The sequence below is a fragment of the Lynx canadensis genome, chromosome D1, assembly GCF_007474595.2.
Source record: "Lynx canadensis isolate LIC74 chromosome D1, mLynCan4.pri.v2, whole genome shotgun sequence".
NCBI classification, from domain to species: domain Eukaryota; kingdom Metazoa; phylum Chordata; class Mammalia; order Carnivora; family Felidae; genus Lynx; species Lynx canadensis.
In genome coordinates, this window is record NC_044312.2 from 52559583 (window position 1) to 52580314 (window position 20732).

Sequence of the window (20732 nt, forward strand, 5' to 3'; positions counted from 1 at the left end):
TCATACCTTGCAACCCTCCCCACAGGGTTTTTTTTTTCCTCTTCCTCCTCCTTTCTTGCTGCCACTGGTTCTCTCGCCCTTCTCTCACTTTCCTCCAAATTGAAGAAGGCAAGTGTCATACCTGCCCTCACCATCCTCTTCCCACTATGTCCCATGCATCTCTGGTCCCAGTTTTGTGAACTGATCTGTGACTAGAACAAACTAACAATTCTCTCCCAGCCTCATTCCTCACTAATGGACAGTCTTCTAAAAATTTGTATTTTTAAGCCTCAAAAATGTCAAAATAGGGTTATAAAATGAGTGATGTGTTTTTTTAAGTGTTTACATTTCATGAATGAACACATTTAACATAAAAATGGAAATGTGTTCCAAGAATAATTATAGGATTTGTAAAAATTCTTATTCATAGTATGCCAGAGGCAGTGTATTTTGATAGTAGAACACATGTTAAATGTTTTTTTTTTCCCCCTTCAATACATCCAGTGTATCCCTGCATCTGGCTGTCTAACCTTATTTAGAGAGAACATCAAAAAGGCTTTATTGGGGGATCGTTTGTAAAGAAACAGCTCACACCAAATTTTCCATCTGACCTTAAATCCCACCACTGCTAAGAAAGATCACAGAGCAAAATACACCTGGAAATATTTTGTGTCAAATCTGGATTCAAATTATGGTTTTTCAACTTTTTCGTTTGTGATCCTATGCGAGCAACAAGCTTCCACTTCCAAAGAGGGCTCTCCTACCTTTGAAAAGAGAGCATGTTTTCATTCCCTGAAGGATTACTGTTTCCCAAGAAAGAGTATGGATGTTCAGGTGCCTGACTCCATCAAGAAGGTAAATACCAGAAGGTCCTATGGGAGGGCCCTGAGGGCAGAGAACTTATTTCCAGTAACAGACAAGTTACTCACTGGCTGTACAACTTCAGGCAAGTTACTTAGCCTCTCTGAGACTCATTTTTTTTCTCATCTGTTAAGTGACCATTAATAAAGGAAAATATTTCATACAGTTGTTGGAGGATTAAATGGATGAAATGAGATAATGCATGAGCATATTAACAGTGCCTGCATAGATTGAATATCAAACGTGTGTTTATGTGTGTGTGTTTAATACCATTTGTATGTCTTCCCTTGCTTGGACCCTCAGCATGCTTAGAAGGGATGAAAGAATGATAACAGGAAAGGTGGTGGGAAGAGATTGGGCAGTGACAGCTGACTTGTGATCCACCAGGCAAGACTCCAATATTAGTAAATGTGTTACACCGTAGGGGGCACAGGAAGAACAATGATAACGTCATGTTCGTCTGTTCAGTTCGTTGATGTAACCCACGCGCTTGAAATAGTGGCTAGCACATAGTTGGTGCTCAGTAAACAATTGCCGAATCCCCCATGCTAACTAGCTAGCCATCTTGCATACAACAGGTCTTCAATCAATGTTTGCTAAAAGAATAAAAACAATAAAGGTAACTAACATTTATTGATCCTTTATGTATTCATTCACTCTTCTAAACTCTGTATGTGTAATCTCATTCTGTTTTCACTTTCACACTATGAACTAGGCACTTTTATTACTGCCATTTTTTCAGAGAAATGAAATGAGATACAAGTAAGTTAAGTCATCTATATGTTCACACAGCTGAAACTGGTGAGGCCAGAATTCTGCCCCAGCCACAGTGACCCAGGCAAAATGAGCCTTAGGAATGGTAGTGATTCTCTTTGCTTCTACTTTTAAGTTCAGTAATATCCCTGGGGGAGGGGGTTGAATGAGGAATAAGGCTCAGTTTGCTCATTGTAATTAGAGAACCTAACTTGTCCTCCTTATTATAGAAAAGAATTATTTTGAACATCAATAAAGCTAATGTGAACCACCATCAAATATATTACATTTTATATTCTCTATACTGTAATGTAACTAATAGAACATTCACTTTGGAGTTCACAGACCTACATTCAAATTTTGGCCCCTTTTTATTAGTTTTATGGCCTTGGGCAATTCATTCTGCCTTGCCTTTCTCATCCGTAAAATAAGAAATATTATACTGACTTTGGGGGTTATGATAATCATAAATGAGATAAAGCGTGTAATAAGCCAGAAAACATTGCATGTATAGACAGACAAGGACTAAATGCTATTTTTTTTTAACACGGAGTGGTCTGTATAGTCAGTGCCAATAATCGATCAGTAAAAACTGTAGTGTCTTTAAATGTAGCAGGACTGGGATTACTATTTCTTGAGTACCTACTACATGCCCGTCTCACATAGAGGCACTCAGCAAATACAGCTCCTTACTCCCATGCTCCTCCCTCCCCACAGGAGATTTATCTCCACTTCCTCCTCAGTATGGTGTGCTCCCCCTGACCTCATCTAAATAGTCCCTCTGACTACTTTCTGCCTCATCATCTGTAAAAGTAGCATGCGTTTCCAGACTTGGGTTTTAATGAATATTTATAGTATAATTTACACTGGTGTGAGGCCCACAATGACTCCTTTCTGCATTGTTAAAGGATCTGGAATTTTGTGTATGGGGGGAGTGGTGGGTGGGCAGTATTAGTGTCTAGTTTCCCTAGTTGCCATTAAGAAAATGTGTGCTGTAAAGTTTAGTGGAGTAGGACTCCAGGGCCTGATTCACACAGCAGAGAAGCGCCTTTGCAAAGACTTTTGTTTTTGTCTTTCAGTTACACATTTTGTTCCAAGAAAGTGCTGATCCCATTTGAGTTAAATATTAACTTTAGAACATTTTAGCAACTCATTAAGTCTTTTTTTTTTCTCACTTCACTTGCAGGTGGAGTTCATTATAGTCAAGCTTGAGGGAGTCCTGTAATAAATTTATTCTCATTCACACACACACACACACACACACACACACGCACACACACACTACTTGGAAGAAACATGAGACAGAATTAGTATTCTATGTGTAGACCAGTGGTTCTTAAGGTGAGACAAGAGACATGGAGCGATGTCTGAAGACATTTTAGGCTGTTAGAATTCAGGAGGTGCTGCTGGTATCCAATGAATAGTGACCCATGATGGTGCTAGATGTCCAACAATGCACAGAAGAGCCCCCTCAAAACAAAGAACTACCCAACCCCACATGTCAGTAATGCCAAATTTAAGAAACACTAACATAGGCTTAAGAGAAAATATTTTATCAATGACTCTGCTTCTAAGACTATGTATAACCACCCCTGGTGAAGCCTAATGTCATGCTTACACTAATTTATTTCTGGCCTCAAGGAGCTCAAGACCAATGTTGAATGTTTTTAAATATATATAAGCCTAAGCTTGAAACCTAGTGCCACCATATTTTGGCCGAGTGACCTTGGACAAGGTCTTCACATTTCTGACCCCCAGTTTTCTATTTAAAAAAGTGATAATACCTACCTTGGAAATCTGTTATGCAGATTAGATGCAATAATGTACTTATAGCCCTAAACATGTCTAATACAGAGGAGGCTCCTGAAAAATACTATTACTATATCTTTTTAATGATCACATCACTGAAAGGATTACCAGAGACCTTTAAAATGGCCTATACACTCCAAGTATTAAGTTTCCATAAAGTCTCAGGGCTGCTTTCCCATTTGAACACAATGTTCATATTTAATAGGAGGACATAAAATAGAGGTATGGGCAGAGTGTTATGAGAGCACCCCAAAGGGGCAGGTAACCATACCTAAGAGAAGGGGAAAGACTTAATCAAGAAAAAGATGACTGACTTAAGTTTAAATTTTTATAACTCTAAGTGAGTTAGCTAACATAGTCTCAAAAATCTGTTAACTTATTCTACTTTCTCACTAGCTTCAGTCATTATTCCTTCAGCAAACTGTTGATATTCCTATCATTAGCAATTGTGTTGATGGTTTAATTAAAATTTGAACATTCCATCCAATTTCAGCCACCTGCTGTCTTTTATATCCACTCATATTTCAAAAGCACAGAATGTTCCCTTTTTTTAGAAGTTGGCCATAGCCACTGTGATTGGAACAAGAAGCCCAGAAAGGCTGTGTTGATGGAGCTTGGCAAATGTCCATTGATCTGAGTTCATGGCACATTCGTGACTTCCAAACACCCAAAAAGTATAGATCCAGAAAGGTGTCCTTAATTACAACAATTACAGGGAAATCTCTAGTTGAAAGTGTTTACTGTTAGTGGCGTAAGGTCAATCATCTCATTACTTATGAATCTATTTGTGTTCCTTTTAGCCACTGAGTAGATATTTAGATCAATGTATTCTTAGCCTGCAGTTTCCTATCCCTGATAAAGACATTGAACTCACATTGGAGTGGTAAATCATTTTTAAATGAGAAATGGTATGCCATTTATGTGGTCACTAAATAATGATATTTCTGATTTGTAGCTATTATAGAAAATTAAAAGAAGAAATGAAATTGCAAACTGTCCCAGGACACAAAAGGATTTGGTGAGAAATTTGGAAAGAACTCCAGGGTTTCTACCTGAGGTTGGAGTTATTAATGCTGTGTGTCCTTTGAATTGTGTTCAGGTGACGGATGTATGAGAGCTATACACTTATTGTGTGCATCTGTCTCATGTTCTCCTGTGAATACTTCAGGGACAGGATCAGAATTTGAGTCATTTTAGTACACTCTATGCCCAGCACTATACCTGACATACAACAGACATCCTAATAACTGTCTGTGGAATACATTATTTGTTTATGGACTCTTATTAGGACCCAGGACACTGTTGACTTTCTAGCTCATCACCCGTTCATCCAGTTGGCCAACAATGCAAGAACTTGTAATCATTCTTGATCCTTCTCTCTTACCCATAATCCACATCCAACCCTACACTAAGTTGTCTCAGTATTATTTTCAAAACACATGTTCAAATCCATTACTTCTCTCCACTGCTACTACTTCCTCTCTCATCGAAGTCATCACCATTTCTCACATGAACTGAAGTTCTCATCTGAACTTCCTCATCTTCCAGGGACTAGACTGAGTCAGATGCTCCTCTGCTCAACCTCTTTTAGGGGCTCTCTATCTCACTGACTGTGAAAGCTGAAGTGTTTACAAAGAAAAACACAGCCTGGAACGTTGATACCTCTTTCTGTCATTCACCCTGTCCCAGCTGCACTGGCTTTTTTGTTGTTCTTCAAAAACACACAAGTTCTCTTTTCAGAATGTTCACCCTTTCTGTTCCCTCTGCTTTGAATTAGTCATTCACGAGAATTCTCTTGACTCGTACCTTTTCTTTAGATCTCTGCTCTGTACCACTCTACCTAAATATAGTAGCCTCAATCATTCTTTATTCTATTTTCTTATCTTATTATTAATTCACAACAGTTATCCCATCTATACCTGCTGGAGTAAATACTGTCTGTTCCCTAAAAGGTAAGCTCCTGTGAGCAGGGACCCTTTTTGTTTACTTTTGGGGAAGAGTGACATTTAGGAGCTGCTGAGTCATATACTAAATTAATTGATGGACAGAAAGGAGGCCAGTTTAGTTGGACCATAAGTGAGCAAAAGGAAGAGTGGACTACAGTAGGCAGTTCACAGATAGCAGCTTATGCTGGTCTTCAAATCATGCTGTGGAGTTTGAATTTTATTCTAAGGGTCAAAAGGAAAGTCCTAGAAGGGTTTTATGTGGCACAGTGATAAGATATAAATTATATTTTTGAAATATTAGCTACTTTGTCATGAAATAAATGAAATAAATCAGCTATTTGGCACATAGTGGATGAAAGGAAAGTAAGAGTAGAAATAGGGAAACAAGTTAGAAAGGTCTGGAAGTAATACAGGGAAGAGATGAAGACAATGTGAGCTGTAGTAGTGGCTATGGAAGATAAAAAAAAAGTGGATGGCCTTGGAACAGGACTTGACATCAGACCAAATATGGGGCAAGAGGAGATCAAGGAAGGAAAGACAATAACTAATGGTTACTGCTGGCTTTTGTGTTGAACAACCTAGTGAATGGTGGTACTATTTATCAAGAAAGAGTCAGGAAACAATTATATGGTATTAGGGAGTCAAAAGCTCTGTTTTGAACACTTTTTCAAAATTCTGAATTTTAGGTAATGACTAGCTATTAAAATGGAGGTGGTCAGAGGCCATGAATAAATAAGTCTGGAAGTGAAAAAGATCTAGGGTGCACTTATATATTTGGGATCCATACAACAATAGATGGTACTTAAGGGCATGGTACCAAATGAAATTATTTAGGGAGACAAGTAGAGGAAAAGGCCTAACCCTCATTCTCACTGAAAATAGAGTGGAGTAAATACTCCAGCAACCATTTCAGCCTATTCCTTAAGCACATGACATAAGTAGATGTAGAAGACAGTCTGTCAGGAAATCCAAACAACAAAGAAGGACTCACAATAAAAAATAGAAAACCACAACTCTGTGTTAATGAGCAAAGGAATCAGAGCTGTTTAAGGAGGGAAAGGGCACAAGTAGTGTGTTGGATAGTTTAGAAAACTGTAATGCCAAAGAACAGAAGTCTCTGTGAGGTCCAAGAATTATCAGAGTGGTAGAGTTTGAGAATTGACCTAAAAATTCAGGAAGTAGCCAGAGAATGTGATACTATGAACATCTATGCCATGATGTTGTCTTTAGCGGTTTATTTCCAGTCTCTGTTGATAATGATTGTTTATGTTGACTTCATTTGTAAATCGTTATAAATTAATGTGTATGAAGGTCTGTCTCTAAGATTCTCTAAATGCCTGATGCTAATTACTCATAACTAGCAGTAGGCTCTTGAATCTCTTTGTTTTCCTAGCATTACAATACTTTCACTCACCCTGCTCTGAATACTTTGTGCCCTGTTATCATCTCTGCCAACTTCTCCTGAGTTTCAGTACCAGAAGCGAGCAGGGTAAATTTATTGTGGGAAGAACAACTTCTTGGTTGAGGTCCTAGCTGAAAAATAATCCCCAGCATGCAGCACCTTGTTCCTTCCTGTGTAATTCCGTTTACTGCTCTTTGTGTATGAATATCTCCCAGATAATCCTATTTAATCATATGAGTCTACATTAGTACCTGGAACAACCAACAACTGAGTAGGTGCTGAATAAATAGTTGTTGAGTCATTATGGATTTATGCCTTTAATACATGCATCTCCCACTGCCACCTCATGCATTAACCTTAAAGAGAGCCAAAGCTGATGTGTAAGAAAATCCAAACAAAGCGTGATCTAGAATTTTAAAAATATGCATCCTCTTAACAATGGAGAATTTCTTGAGAAAAAATACTGTAGACATTTGCTATTGTTTTCCATGTTTTTTCTTTGTATTATCTAAAAGTAATCATTTATAATGTATGACCTATTTATATGTTAACACTATTTGTTCTGGAAAAATAGTACATGATTTTTATATTTGCTCCAACCTATTACTACTTTGCTTAAAAAAAAAAAAAGAAACAGGGGCGCCTGGGTGGCGCAGTCGGTTAAGCGTCCGATTTCAGCCAGGTCACGATCTCGCGGTCCGTGAGTTCGAGCCCCGCGTCGGGCTCTGGGCTGACGGCTCGGAGCCTGGAGCCTGTTTCTGATTCTGTGTCTCCCTCTCTCTCTGCCCCTCCCCCGTTCATGCTCTGTCTCTCCCTGTCCCAAAAATAAATAAATGTTGAAAAAAAAAAAAAAGAAACAGAAATTTTATAAAAATTTTTGTACCTTTGAGGATTATCGTTGTTTAGCCACTCGCTCCAGCAGGAAATCCTGGTTGCTGATATGTAGCATAAAAAGTAGGTTAGCTCAGACAGTTAGACTTCTAAGGGACAGAGGCTAAGGTTCATCCCTGTTACAGTACCTATAGGTCTGCCTGACCAATAGCAGTTGCTCAAAAAATATTCATACACAAATGAATAAAGAGATGGTCTCTTATAGGAGCTGCATCTCCCACTAGTAGCAAGAGAGGATGGAGAGCTTAGAGTCCAGTGGTACTTGCTTGTAAGTGTACATGTGTATGTGTGAGGAAAGGGTGGCATCAAATTGGAAAAGATCATATAAGATCAAACCAGAAGATCATGTCATAGGAGAAAGTTAAGAGCTTGGGAGAAGGAAACAAAGAGAATAAGGCAATCCTTTTTGAGTAGTTGAAACTGAGTTGTTTTCTCTTCATTAGCTTTTGATAATCTCTGGGAGGTGATCATTGTATTTAAGGGTCTAGAAGAAGGGAAATAATAAGATTTGGCAATAGCACTTGTAGACATTAAGAATATACTTTGGGGGCACCTGGGTGGCTCAGTCGGCTGGGTGTCCGACTTTGGCTCAGATCATGATCTCCTGGTTTGTGAGTTTGAGCCCCGTGTCGGGCTCTGTGCTGACAACTCAGAGCCTGGAGCCTGCTTCAGATTCTGTGTCTCCGCCTCTCTCTGCCCCTCCCATATTCATGCTCTGTCTGTCTCTGTCTCTCAATAATAAATAAACGTTAAAAGTTTTTCAAAACAAAAAAAGAATATACTTTGAAGGGCACGTAGAAGTACTGCATCAAGTCTAGATAAGTGAGGCCATGTAGAGCTTAATCAATGGGGTTAGACATCTCAGGGTATTGGGGAGAAAGTTTCTTTTATTAAAAAGAGAAACATGCTGTGTAGGTTTGAATGTTTGTATTCGACCAACAATGATAGGCAGACCCACCAATAAACTATTAATAGTGTTCATTCCACAACAACAACTGGGTACTCACTGTGGAACTGGCACTATTCTTGGCACAGGGGATAAAGTATGGACAAAGTTAAGTCCCTTACCTCCATGGAGTTTGCATTTAGGGATTTGGTGGATTTGTTGTAAATATAAACCTCCCAGCCTACCTGACTTCACATATGAAGAAGAAGAAGAAGAAGTAGAAGAAGAAGAAGAAGAAGAAGAAGAAGAAGAAGAAGAAGAAGAAGAAGAAGAAGAAGAAGAAGAAGAAGAAGAAGAAGAAGAAGAATATCATATATATTTGCGCTAACATTGGAAAATTGACAATATTTTCTGTTTAATGTTGACAATGACCTCTGTTGACCTATGCCTGCAATTCTGTGTGACATGAAAATGATAGAGATTCAAATTTCAGAAATGACCCCAGTGCTCCAAGACCAGAATGAAGGGCCAGACATTTTATAAACTGAAAAATTCAAGTACAGAGCCCAATATATAGTAGATATTCAATCAATGTCAATTTGCTTCTTTTTTTTTCTTCTATTGCATTTTTTCCTTATAAAGTTGACTGAGTACTGCCACTTGGTTTAAAACCTGGAGAATCAAAAACACATACACGAAGACTATGAGAAATAAGACTTAAAATGTGTATTAATATGGGTTATTTTATTCAAGTGAGTAACCTAGTTCAACCCTAATATGGAAAAAGGCAAAAGAGAGGAAGAGATCTCCTTCAGACATGATTAACTGTCAATCATTTTTCTGTTAGTGGCTGAAGGGCAACGGGAAGTGCAATAGTTCTGATCCTGCTGATTAAATCAAGAACACATAGGTTTGAAGGGCAAGGATGGAAGATTAAGTTAAATCATAGAAATTCAAGCTGAGGAAATAACAATTAAGTTGGTCAGCCTATCTCCTGCCAAGGAAAGGGAACATTTTTAGAGCACCACTTTGTCACCAGTGCAGTGTAAACAACTGAAATTTTTAAGGCCCATTTGATTCATTTATTCCACATGTATTTATTGAGTTCCTACTATGTGACAGGAACTGTTCTAGGCACTGAGAACTAAAGCTATGAATAGACAAAGTCTATACCTTCATGAAGCTTATGAGAGAGCCTGGGACTGATAATAAACACATACATAAGGTGTTAGTAGTGGCAAGTGTGAAGAAAAATAAGTTCTACCACATTCCATTGGTCAAGTAAGTTACTGAGGCCAGAAAATTTAGTGGGAGGACAAATAAATAGAATTGGGCTTCACCTTTCAAAGAGAGAGGTAGCCAGAATGTATAGTCTTCTTTATCTACCACAGACACCTGTGGAGAATGTGAGCAAGGCAGCCACAGGGTCTAACATTTTAAAAGGCTCACTGTGACCACTAAATACATAACAAATTGCAGCGTGGAGGGTGCAAAGGTGAAAGCTGGAAGATCAGTTGTCCACATTTCATCCTAATGTACTTCCACTTGTGGGGCTCTTGATCTCATTAGCAAAGTTATGGCAAAAAAAAAATAATGAGAATGAAAGCACATGACTTGGGATTGCACATTGACCAATTTTTCATATGGGATACGATATGTGACGTAATTTCATTTACTTGTTTACTAAATAGGAGCAAGACCCTATCATACTCCAGCACGAGAGTCACTGTGATGGGCAGCCACAACCTCTGTTTTCAGGGAGCTTACCATCTAGCTGGGGAACAAGACATATAACATGTAAATTTCAGCATACATTCCAAATGGGGTAGTGTTAGAATTTTGGTTTCTCAGTATTCATTGTAAAACGTTGACCTGATCATGCACTTATTTTCAAAATATGAAACTCCACTCCCCCTAATTTGTTTTTTATAATATAGAATATCTACTTCACAGATTATCATCATAGATTGCCATCTTGAAATTACTCCTACTGAAATTATAAAAGCCCAAATTATCAAACTGATGTTTTGTCTAAAGTGTGTGATATCTGTCCACTCCTAAAGGAATCATGTGGAGTGAATTGGACCACTAGAGGGCTATACTTCATGTTGACCATTATCTGCAGAGGCCCTCTCCTGAATTGACTTTAATTGTGCACCCATAACATTGCCAGTTAATGAAATTATTCATTTTTAAAATCCAGTTAAACATGGTAGCTGAACCACAAGCCTTCCTTGATCTCCTCAGTGAAACTCCCACAGTAGACTGCTTTTACCTCTGTTTAATGCACTTAAACATGTATTTAATTCTTCCTTTTTATATAATTAATGGCAATCATTAGTGAAGTAAAGTAGTTTTAGAAATTTAACTTTTAAGCACCTACTTTGTGTCACGTACTAGGAAAGATAAGGTTCCTACATCTCCCTTAATGTTGACAGAAATTCTTTAGAGATAGTAATATTGCATCCATTTATAGAAAAAGAAACTGAGGTTCAGAGTTTAAATGATTTTTATCTAGATTTACATACTTAATAGTGTCTTGTAAGATGCAGGCCTCAACCTTAATTCAGTTTGGATGTTACAGTGTTTTGAATAGTGTCCTCCCAAAATTCATGTCCACTTGGGACCTTACAATGGCACCTTATTTGAAAATAATGATCTTTGAAGATAAAATAAAGGTTGAGGGGCACCTGGGTGGCTCAGTCGGTTAAGCATCTGACTTCGGCTCAGGTCATGATCTCACGGTTCGTGAGTTCGAGCCCCATGTCAGGCTCTGTGTTGACAGCTTGGCCCTGGAGCCTGCTTCGGATTCTGTGTCTCCCTCTCTCTCTGCCCTTCCTTGCTCACACTCTGTCTCTCCTGTTTCTCTCAAAAATAAATAAACTTTAAAAACAATAATAAAATAAAATTAAAAAGGTTGAGATGAGGTCATACTGGATTAAGGTGGGCTTGAAATCCAATAAGAATAAGAGTCAGAAAGATAACTCAGAAAGACACAAAGGGAAGAAGGCCATGTAAAGACAGAGGCAGAGACTGGAGCTATGCTGTCATAAGCCAAAAACCACTAGGAACTACCAGAAGCTGGAAGGGATAAGGAAAGTGTTTCCCTTGGAGCCTCCAGAGGAATTGTTGCCAGGCTGACAACTTGGTTTTTTATTTTTTGGCCTGGAGAACTCAGAGGACAAATGGCTGTTGTTTCAAACCACCCAGCTTGTGCAACTTTGTTATGGCAGCTCTAAAGTCCATACCCTTTTCCTTAAACCTCTTTCTATTCCATGATTGTACCATTGTTTGTCCTAGGATATAAGGGTAATCTTTTAACTTTCACTTTGGACTTTCAAAAATGCCACACACACAGACACCACTCCCCTGGCCCCCACCAACTTCCTCCTGAAAAGAGGTAAGCGTAATAGAGGGAAATATTTCAGGGTGATTCTGGTCGCAAGTTGAAGACATTCCACTTAAACTAGAATATCTAGGAGGGGGAATTTATTGACTCCTATCACCAAATGGAAGAAAAACAGGAGTTAGGGGGGCCCCTAATATGACAGGAACCAGGGTCTGGAGCTCCAAGAAGCTTCTCTCTCCATCTCCCCTCCCTCCTTTCCTTTCTTTTTTTTTTTTTTTTTTTATATATATGAAATTTATTGACAAATTGGTTTCCATTCAACACCCAGTGCTCATCCCAAAAGGTGCCCTACTCAATACCCATCACCCACCCTTCCCTCCCTCCCACCCCCCATCAACCCTCAGTTTGTTCTCAGTTTTTAACAGTCTCTTATGCTTTGGCTCTCTCCCACTCTAACGTCCTTTTTTTTTTTTTTTTTTTTTCCTTCCCCTCCCCATGGGTTCCTGTTAAGTTTCTCAGGATCCACATAAGAGTGAAACCATATGGTATTTGTCTTTCTCTGTATGGCTTATTTCACTTAGCATCACACTCTCCAGTTCCATCCACGTTGCTACAAAAGGCCATATTTCATTTTTTCTCATTGCCACGTAGTATTCCATTGTGTATATAAACCACAATTTCTTTATCCATTCATCAGTTGATGGACATTTAGGCTCTTTCCATAATTTGGCTATTGTTGAGAGTGCTGCTATGAACATTGGGGTACAAGTGCCCCTATGCATCAGTACTCCTGTATCCCTTGGGTAAATTCCTAGCAGTGCTATTGCTGGGTCATAGGGTAGGTCTATTTTTAATTTTCTGAGGAACCTCCACACTGCTTTCCAGAGCAGCTGCACCAATTTGCATTCCCACCAACAGTGCAAGAGGGTTCCCGTTTCTCCACATCCTCTCCAGCATCTATAGTCTCCTGATTTGTTCATTTTGGCCACTCTGACTGGCGTGAGGTGATACCTGAGTGTGGTTTTAATTTGTATTTCCCTGATAAGGAGCGACGCTGAACATCTTTTCATGTGCCTGTTGGCCATCTGGATGTCTTCTTTAGAGAAGTGTCTATTCATGTTTTCTGCCCATTTCTTCACTGGGTTATTTGTTTTTCGGGTGTGGAGTTTGGTGAGCTCTTTATAGATTTTAGATACTAGCCCTTTGTCCGATATGTCATTTGCAAATATCTTTTCCCATTCCGTTGGTTGCCTTTTAGTTTTGTTGGTTGTTTCCTTTGCTGTGCAGAAGCTTTTTATCTTCATAAGGTCCCAGTAATTCACTTTTGCTTTTAATTCCCTTGCCTTTGGGGATGTGTCGAGTAAGAGATTGCTACGGCTGAGGTCAGAGAGGTCTTTTCCTGCTTTCTCCTCTAAGGTTCTGATGGTTTCCTGTCTCACATTTAGGTCCTTTATCCATTTGAGTTTATTTTTGTAAATGGTGTGAGAAAGTGGTCTAGTTTCAACCTTCTGCATGTTGCTGTCCAGTTCTCCCAGCACCATTTGTTAAAGAGGCTGTCTTTTTTCCATTGGATGTTCTTTCCTGCTTTGTCAAAGATGAGTTGGCCGTACGTTTGTGGGTCTAGTTCTGGGGTTTCTATTCTATTCCATTGGTCTGTGTGTCTGTTTTTGTGCCAATACCATGCTGTCTTGATGATTACAGCTTTGTAGTAGAGGCTAAAGTCTGGGATTGTGATGCCTCCTGCTTTGGTCTTCTTCTTCAAAATTCCTTTGGCTATTCGGGGCCTTTTGTGGTTCCATATGAATTTTAGGATTGCTTGTTCTAGTTTCGAGAAGAATGCTGGTGCAATTTTGATTGGGATTGCATTGAATGTGTAGATAGCTTTGGGTAGTATTGACATTTTGACAATATTTATTTTTCCAATCCATGAGCAGGGAATGTCTTTCCATTTCTTTAAGTCTTCTTCAATTACCTTCATAAGCTTTCTATAGTTTTCAGCATACAGATCCTTTACATCTTTGGTTAGATTTATTCCTAGGTATTTTATGCTTCTTGGTGCAATTGTGAATGGGATCAGTTTCTTTATTTGTCTTTCTGTTGCTTCGTTGTTAGTGTATAAGAATGCAACTGATTTCTGTACATTGATTTTGTATCCTACAACTTTGCTGAATTCATGTATCAGTTCTAGCAGACTTTTGGTGGAGTCTATCGGATTTTCCATGTATAATATCATGTCATCTGCAAAAAGCGAAAGCTTGACTTCATCTTTGCCAATTTTGATGCCTTTGATTTCCTTTTGTTGTCTGATTGCTGATGCTAGAACTTCCAGCACTATGTTAAACAACAACGGTGAGAGTGGGCATCCCTGTCGTGTTCCTGATCTCAGGGAAAAAGCTCTCAGTTTTTCCCCGTTGAGGATGATGTTAGCTGTGGGCTTTTCATAAATGGCTTTTATGATCTTTAAGTATGTTCCTTCTATCCCGACTTTCTCAAGGGTTTTTATTAAGAAAGGGTGCTGGATTTTGTCAAAGGCCTTTTCTGCATCGATTGACAGGATCATATGGTTCTTCTCTTTTTTTTTGTTAATGTGATGTATCACGTTGATTGATTTGCGAATGTTGAACCAGCCCTGCATCCCAGGAATGAATCCCACTTGATCATGGTGAATAATTCTTTTTATATGCTGTTGAATTCGATTTGCTAGTATCTTATTGAGAATTTTTGCATCCATATTCATCAGGGATATTGGCCTGTAGTTCTCTTTTTTGACTGGGTCTCTGTCTGGTTTAGGAATCAAAGTAATACTGGCTTCATAGAATGAGTCTGGAAGTTTTCCTTCCCTTTCTATTTCTTGGAATAGCTTGAGAAGGATAGGTATTATCTCTGCTTTAAACGTCTGGTAGAACTCCCCTGGGAAGCCATCTGGTCCTGGACTCTTATTTGTTGGGAGATTTTTGATAACCGATTCAATTTCTTCGCTGGTTATGGGTCTGTTCAAGCTTTCTATTTCCTCCTGATTGAGTTTTGGAAGAGTGTGGGTGTTCAGGAATTTGTCCATTTCTTCCAGGTTGTCCAATTTGTTGGCATATAATTTTTCATAGTATTCCCTGATAATTGTTTGTATCTCTAAGGGATTGGTTGTAATAATTCCATTTTCATTCATGATTTTATCTATTTGGGTCATCTCCCTTTTCTTTTTGAGAAGCCTGGCTAGAGGTTTGTCAATTTTGTTTATTTTTTCAAAAAACCAACCCTTGGTTTCGTTGATCTGCTCTACAGTTTTTTTAGATTCTATATTGTTTATTTCTGCTCTGATCTTTATTATTTCTCTTCTTCTGCTGGGTTTGGGGTGTCTTTGCTGTTCTGCTTCTATTTCCTTTAGGTGTGCTGTTAGATTTTGTGTTTGGGATTTTTCTTGTTTCTTGAGATAGGCCTGGATTGCAATGTATTTTCCTCTCAGGACTGCCTTCGCTGCGTCCCAAAGCGTTTGGATTATTGTATTTTCATTTTCGTTTGTTTCCATATATTTTTTGATTTCTTCTCTAATTGCCTGGTTGACCCACTCATTCGTTAGTAGGGTGTTCTTTAACCTCCATGCTTTTGGAGGTTTTCCAGACTTTTTCCTGTGGTTGATTTCACGCTTCATAGCATTGTGGTCTGAAAGTATGCATGGTATGATTTCAATTCTTGTAAACTTATGAAGGGCTGTTTTGTGACCCAGTATATGATCTATCTTGGAGAATGTTCCATGTGCACTCGAGAAGAAAGTATATTCTGTTGCTTTGGGATGCAGAGTTCTAAATATATCTGTCAAGTCCATCTGATCCAGTGTCTCATTCAGGGCCCTTGTTTCTTTATTGACCGTGTGTCTAGATGATCTATCCATTTCTGTAAGTGGGGTGTTAAAGTCCCCAGCAATTACCACATTCTTATCAATAAGGTTGCTTCTGTTTATGAGTAATTGTTTTATATATTTGGGGGCTCCGGTATTCGGTGCATAGACATTTACAATTGTTAGCTCTTCCTGATGGATAGACCCTGTAACTATTATATAATGTCCTTCTTCATCTCTTGTTACAGCCTTTAATTTAAAGTCTAGTTTGTCTGATAGAAGTATGGCTACTCCAGCTTTCTTTTGGCTTCCAGTAGCATGATAAATAGTTCTCCATCCCCTCACTCTGAATCTAAAGGTGTCCTCAGGTCTAAAATGAGTCTCTTGTAGACAGCAAATAGATGGGTCTTGTTTTTTTATCCATTCTGATACCCTATGTCTTTTGGTTGGCGCATTTAATCCATTTACATTCAGTGTTATTATAGAAAGATACGGGTTTAGAGTCATTGTGATGTCTGTATGTTTTATGCTTGTAGTGATGTCTCTGGTACTTTGTCTCACAGGGTCCCCCTTAGGATCTCTTGTAGGGCTGGTTTAGTGGTGACAAATTCCTTCAGTTTTTGTTTGTTTGGGAAGACCTTTATCTCTCCTTCTATTCTAAATGACAGACTTGCTGGATAAAGGATTCTCGGCTGCATATTTTTTCTGTCTAGCACCCTGAAAATCTCGTGCCAATTCTTTCTGGCCTGCCAAGTTTCAAAAGAGAGATCAGTCACGAGTCTTATAGGTCTCCCTTTATATGTGAGGGCACGTTTACCCCTTGCTGCTTTCAGAATTTTCTCTTTATCCTTGTATTTTGCCAGTTTCACTATGATATGTCGTGCAGAAGATCGATTCAAGTTACGTCTGAAGGGAGTTCTCTGTGCCTCTTGGATTTCAATGCCTTTTTCCTTCCCCAGTTCAGGGAAGTTCTCAGCTATTATTTCTTCGAGTACCCCTTCAGCACCTTTCCCTCTCTCTTCCTCCTCTGGGATACCAATTATGCGTATATTATTTCTTTTTAGTGTATCACTTAGTTCTCTAATTTTCCCCTCATACTCCTGGATTTTTTTATCTCTCTTTTTCTCAGCTTCCTCTTTTTCCATAACTTTATCTTCTAGTTCACCTATTCTCTCCTCTGCCTCTTCCATCCGAGCCGTGGTGGTTTGCATTTTGTTTTGCATTTCCTTTAAAGCGTTTTTCAGCTCCTCGTGACTGTTCCTTAGTCCCTTGATCTCTGTAGCAAGAGATTCTCTGCTGTCCTGTATGCTGTTTTCCAGCCCAGCGATTAATTTTATGACTATTATTCTAAATTCACTTTCTGTTATATTATTTAAATCCTTTTTGATCAGCTCATTAGCTGTTGTTATTTCCTGGAGATTCTTCTGAGGGGAATTCTTCCGCTTGGTCATTTTGGGTAGTCCCTGGTGTGGTGAGGGCCTGCAGGGCACTTCCCCTGTGCTGTAGTGTATAACTGGAGTTGGTGGGCGGGGCCGCAGTCAGTCCTGATGTCTGCCCCCAGCCCACCGCTGGGGCCACAGTCAGACTGGTGTGTGCCTTCTCTTCCCCTCTCCTAGGGGCGGGGTTCACTGTGGGGTGGCGTGGCCTGTCTGGGCTACTTGCACACTGCCAGGCTTGTGATGCTGGGGATCTGGCGTATTAGCTGGGGTGGGTAGGCAAGGTGCACGGCGGGCGGCAGGGGGGGCAGTCTTAGCTCGCTTCTCCTTAGGTGATCCACTTCAGGAGGGGCCCTGTGGCAGCCGGAGGGAGTCAGATCCGCTGCCGGAGGTTTGGCTCCGCAGAAGCACAGAGTTGGGTGTTTGCGCGGAGCGAGCAATTTCCCTGGCCGGAACCGGTTCCCTTTGGGATTTTGGCTGGGGGATGGGCGGGGGAGATGGCGCTGGCGAGCGCCTTTGTTCCCCGCCAAACTGAGCTCTGTCGTCCGGGGGCTCCGCAGCTCACCCTCCCTTTGTCCTCCGGCCTTCCCGCTTTCCGAGCAGAGCTGTTAACTTATGACCTCCCAGACGCTAAGTCGCGCTTGCTGTCGGAACACAGTCCGTCAGGCCCCTCCGCTTTTGCCAGCCAGACTCGGGGGCTCTGCTTGGCTGATGAGCCGCCCCTCCGCCCCGGCTCCCTCCCGCCAGTCCGTGGAGCGCGCACCGCCTCGCCGCCCTTCCTACCCTCTTCCGTGGGCCTCTCGTCTGCACTTGGGTCTGGTGACTCCGTTCTGCTAATCCTCTGGCGGTTTTCTGGGTTATTTAGGCAGGTGTAAGTGGAATCTAAGTGATCAGCAGGACGCGCGGTGAGCCCAGCGTCCTCCTATGCCGCCATCTTCCCAGAATCCCTCCTTTCCTTTCTAGCTGAACTTCATCTCAGCCAGTGGAGAGGCAAAAAATATCTGTTGCTCCCATCTTGCCAAGTTAGACACCATGTAGAAAGAGATTTTTTTCCCTTATTTCCAACTTAAAATTTCCTTGGGAAGGTTTGTGATTGGTCCAAATTGGATCACATGCTCACACTCATGTCAAGGAGGCAGAGCTCTGAGATCTACTCTTCCCACTAGGACTATGCAGTAATAGCAGACACAAGGAGCGTTTTTTTTTTTTTTTTTTTTTCCCCAAGAAGTATGATGTTATCATCCTTAGGAAGGTATAGACATAGATATTGGTGTAGATAATTTCTATGTAAATTATACTCAGCTAGATTCTTGGATAAGATTTTGCTTGGAAAAGGCCAAAAAGAGTGAAGCCAAACTATAGACTTAGTGACTATATGTTTCCAAGCCACTCAATATGAGTGTCAATAAAGATGTTAGAATCTAATATAAGACTTTTTTTCAAAAGGGCCAGTGGCTGGCAAGAACTCTTTTGAATAGACGTGGATATGCAAGCAGTAGAACTTTCATTATCCAGGTATCACTGAGACTTACACGGAAGAGCTGTTCCAATAAATAACAATGACCTGATATTTTTTTCCCCAAATATTGCAGATTGCAGTATCTTCAGAGCTAACTTCCTCTCTGATTGCAAAGAAAGCTCTGAACACAACAAAAGAGAGACAAGAAGGGGCTAGTGTGAGGATGAACTGTTTCTCTGCTATGCCTGCTCCTCCATGGGACAGGGCAGGCTGGCCGGGCCGGCAATAGAATTGCAGGGCCACTTAACGGCAATAGAATTGCAAGGCCACTTTCCCTGGAGGGCCATCCAAGTCTTCCTTTTGCCAAGTTGAAGACAAATCTCCAAACATTTACTTCTCAGGTGGAGTTGGTCATCCTTTAAGAAGATAGGTTGTGTCCAGAATCAAATCGGCTTTAGATGGGTCCTCTCTCCAGCATGTAAATATAGGTGCCCCAAACTGAAAAGAAGCAGCCCGGGATGACACTATCTTGGAGCAGAAGGGACATCAGGCCAGCTCACATGTCACTTCCCCAGGGAAGCTTTCCTTTGCAATACCCCTATTTTAATTAACCTCAAAACACAACTGTGTGCATTCACATTTGTTCCTAGCCATTGGTCTGAGAGTCTTCAGGTTAGGGATCTGCCTTCCTCTCTTCATGTTTATGTCCCCAGGGTTCAGCACTGGTCTCTGTGTACGATGGTGGCTCAACACATTTGTTTCAGTACAAAGCTATAAGAGGCAAGGAACGGAGGGGAGATGAAGAGAGGAAGTTAATTTTTCTTTTTCTCACTAGAAAAGGAAAATAAAATGAGCAAAGGGAGAGGATTAACAGGAAGTGATTGTGTATCTCATTGCAGATACTTTGATAGGCAGTTTGCATTCTTTGTTTTATTTTTTCATCCCCAAAGTGCCTCTGTTTCCTGAATTCTTTCTGTAATAAGACAGGGTATTAATATGTAATCCACTGAGGAATGTACTATTATCTCCACTTTGCATATGAGAAAACTTAGGCCCAGAGAAGTTAAGAAAATAAGCCAAGGTCATATAATAAATACTGTTTTTTTCTCTGTTTCAGTCCACTAAAGATTTGAGACAAATGATAAGACTAAATACAATGTCACAGAAATATTGACCAATACCGAGACCAGGGAGGTGGCCTTTTAGTTAAAAGTAGGCTTGGGTTCCATGCCCAGCTCTGACAGCCTCTGAAGGCCCTTTTCTTTACCAGCACTCTGAGAACAGTGTAAACAAGTGGGTCCTACATAGGGGGGGGAAACGTGACGGAAGGGGAGCATAAAAAGAGGCTCGTTGGAATATAAAATTCACCATGTGTTTTCCTTGTATTGTTGATACCTACTTGGATGTTTGAATGATTTTCAATACCTGAGGACTTAGATTGTATTCATATGTGGATGAATTTTCACAATGAGAAATGTTACAGCATCAGTCTAACAGCAGAAACCCCACTCTGAGCCCCCTCCCAGTTCTCGGCTATGGAAAGGTGATCAACCATTCCGTACTGATTGCATGATTACTGCTGGAACTGGATAAATGGCTCAGAGACTAGTATCTCTTGGCTTCTATGAGGTGGTCTCAGGGCTGCTGCTGTCTCTCCTGAATGTCATTGACAAGTCCAGGGAGGCACCGCCAGAATGAAGTCCTTTAGATGGTGGTTTTCATTTATAGGAATACTGGCTTTAGAGGGAATACTTGGAAAAAAATTATGTATGTATATATATGCACATGTGTAAATATGCATATGTCCATATATATACATATATACACACATATAACATTTCTGTAGCTCAGGCCCTTCTTTAACCACCTGCTGTGGGCCACACCACAGCTTGGCATCACTGAGTGTTCCTCCACCTCAAAGGCCTAACGCTCCCCATAATTTACTTCTTTCATAGCCGCCTCTCCATCCGGCTCTGACTCTACACTGCACCCCGCCCCCCCACATACAGACACCGTATACATTCCTACTGTAAGAGTTATCGACTCTATATCCAATTCTAAATTTACTCCCTCGATTAATGCTGGAAGACTCTGAAAAATTTCTGAAAAGCTGATTTCTAACCATACTA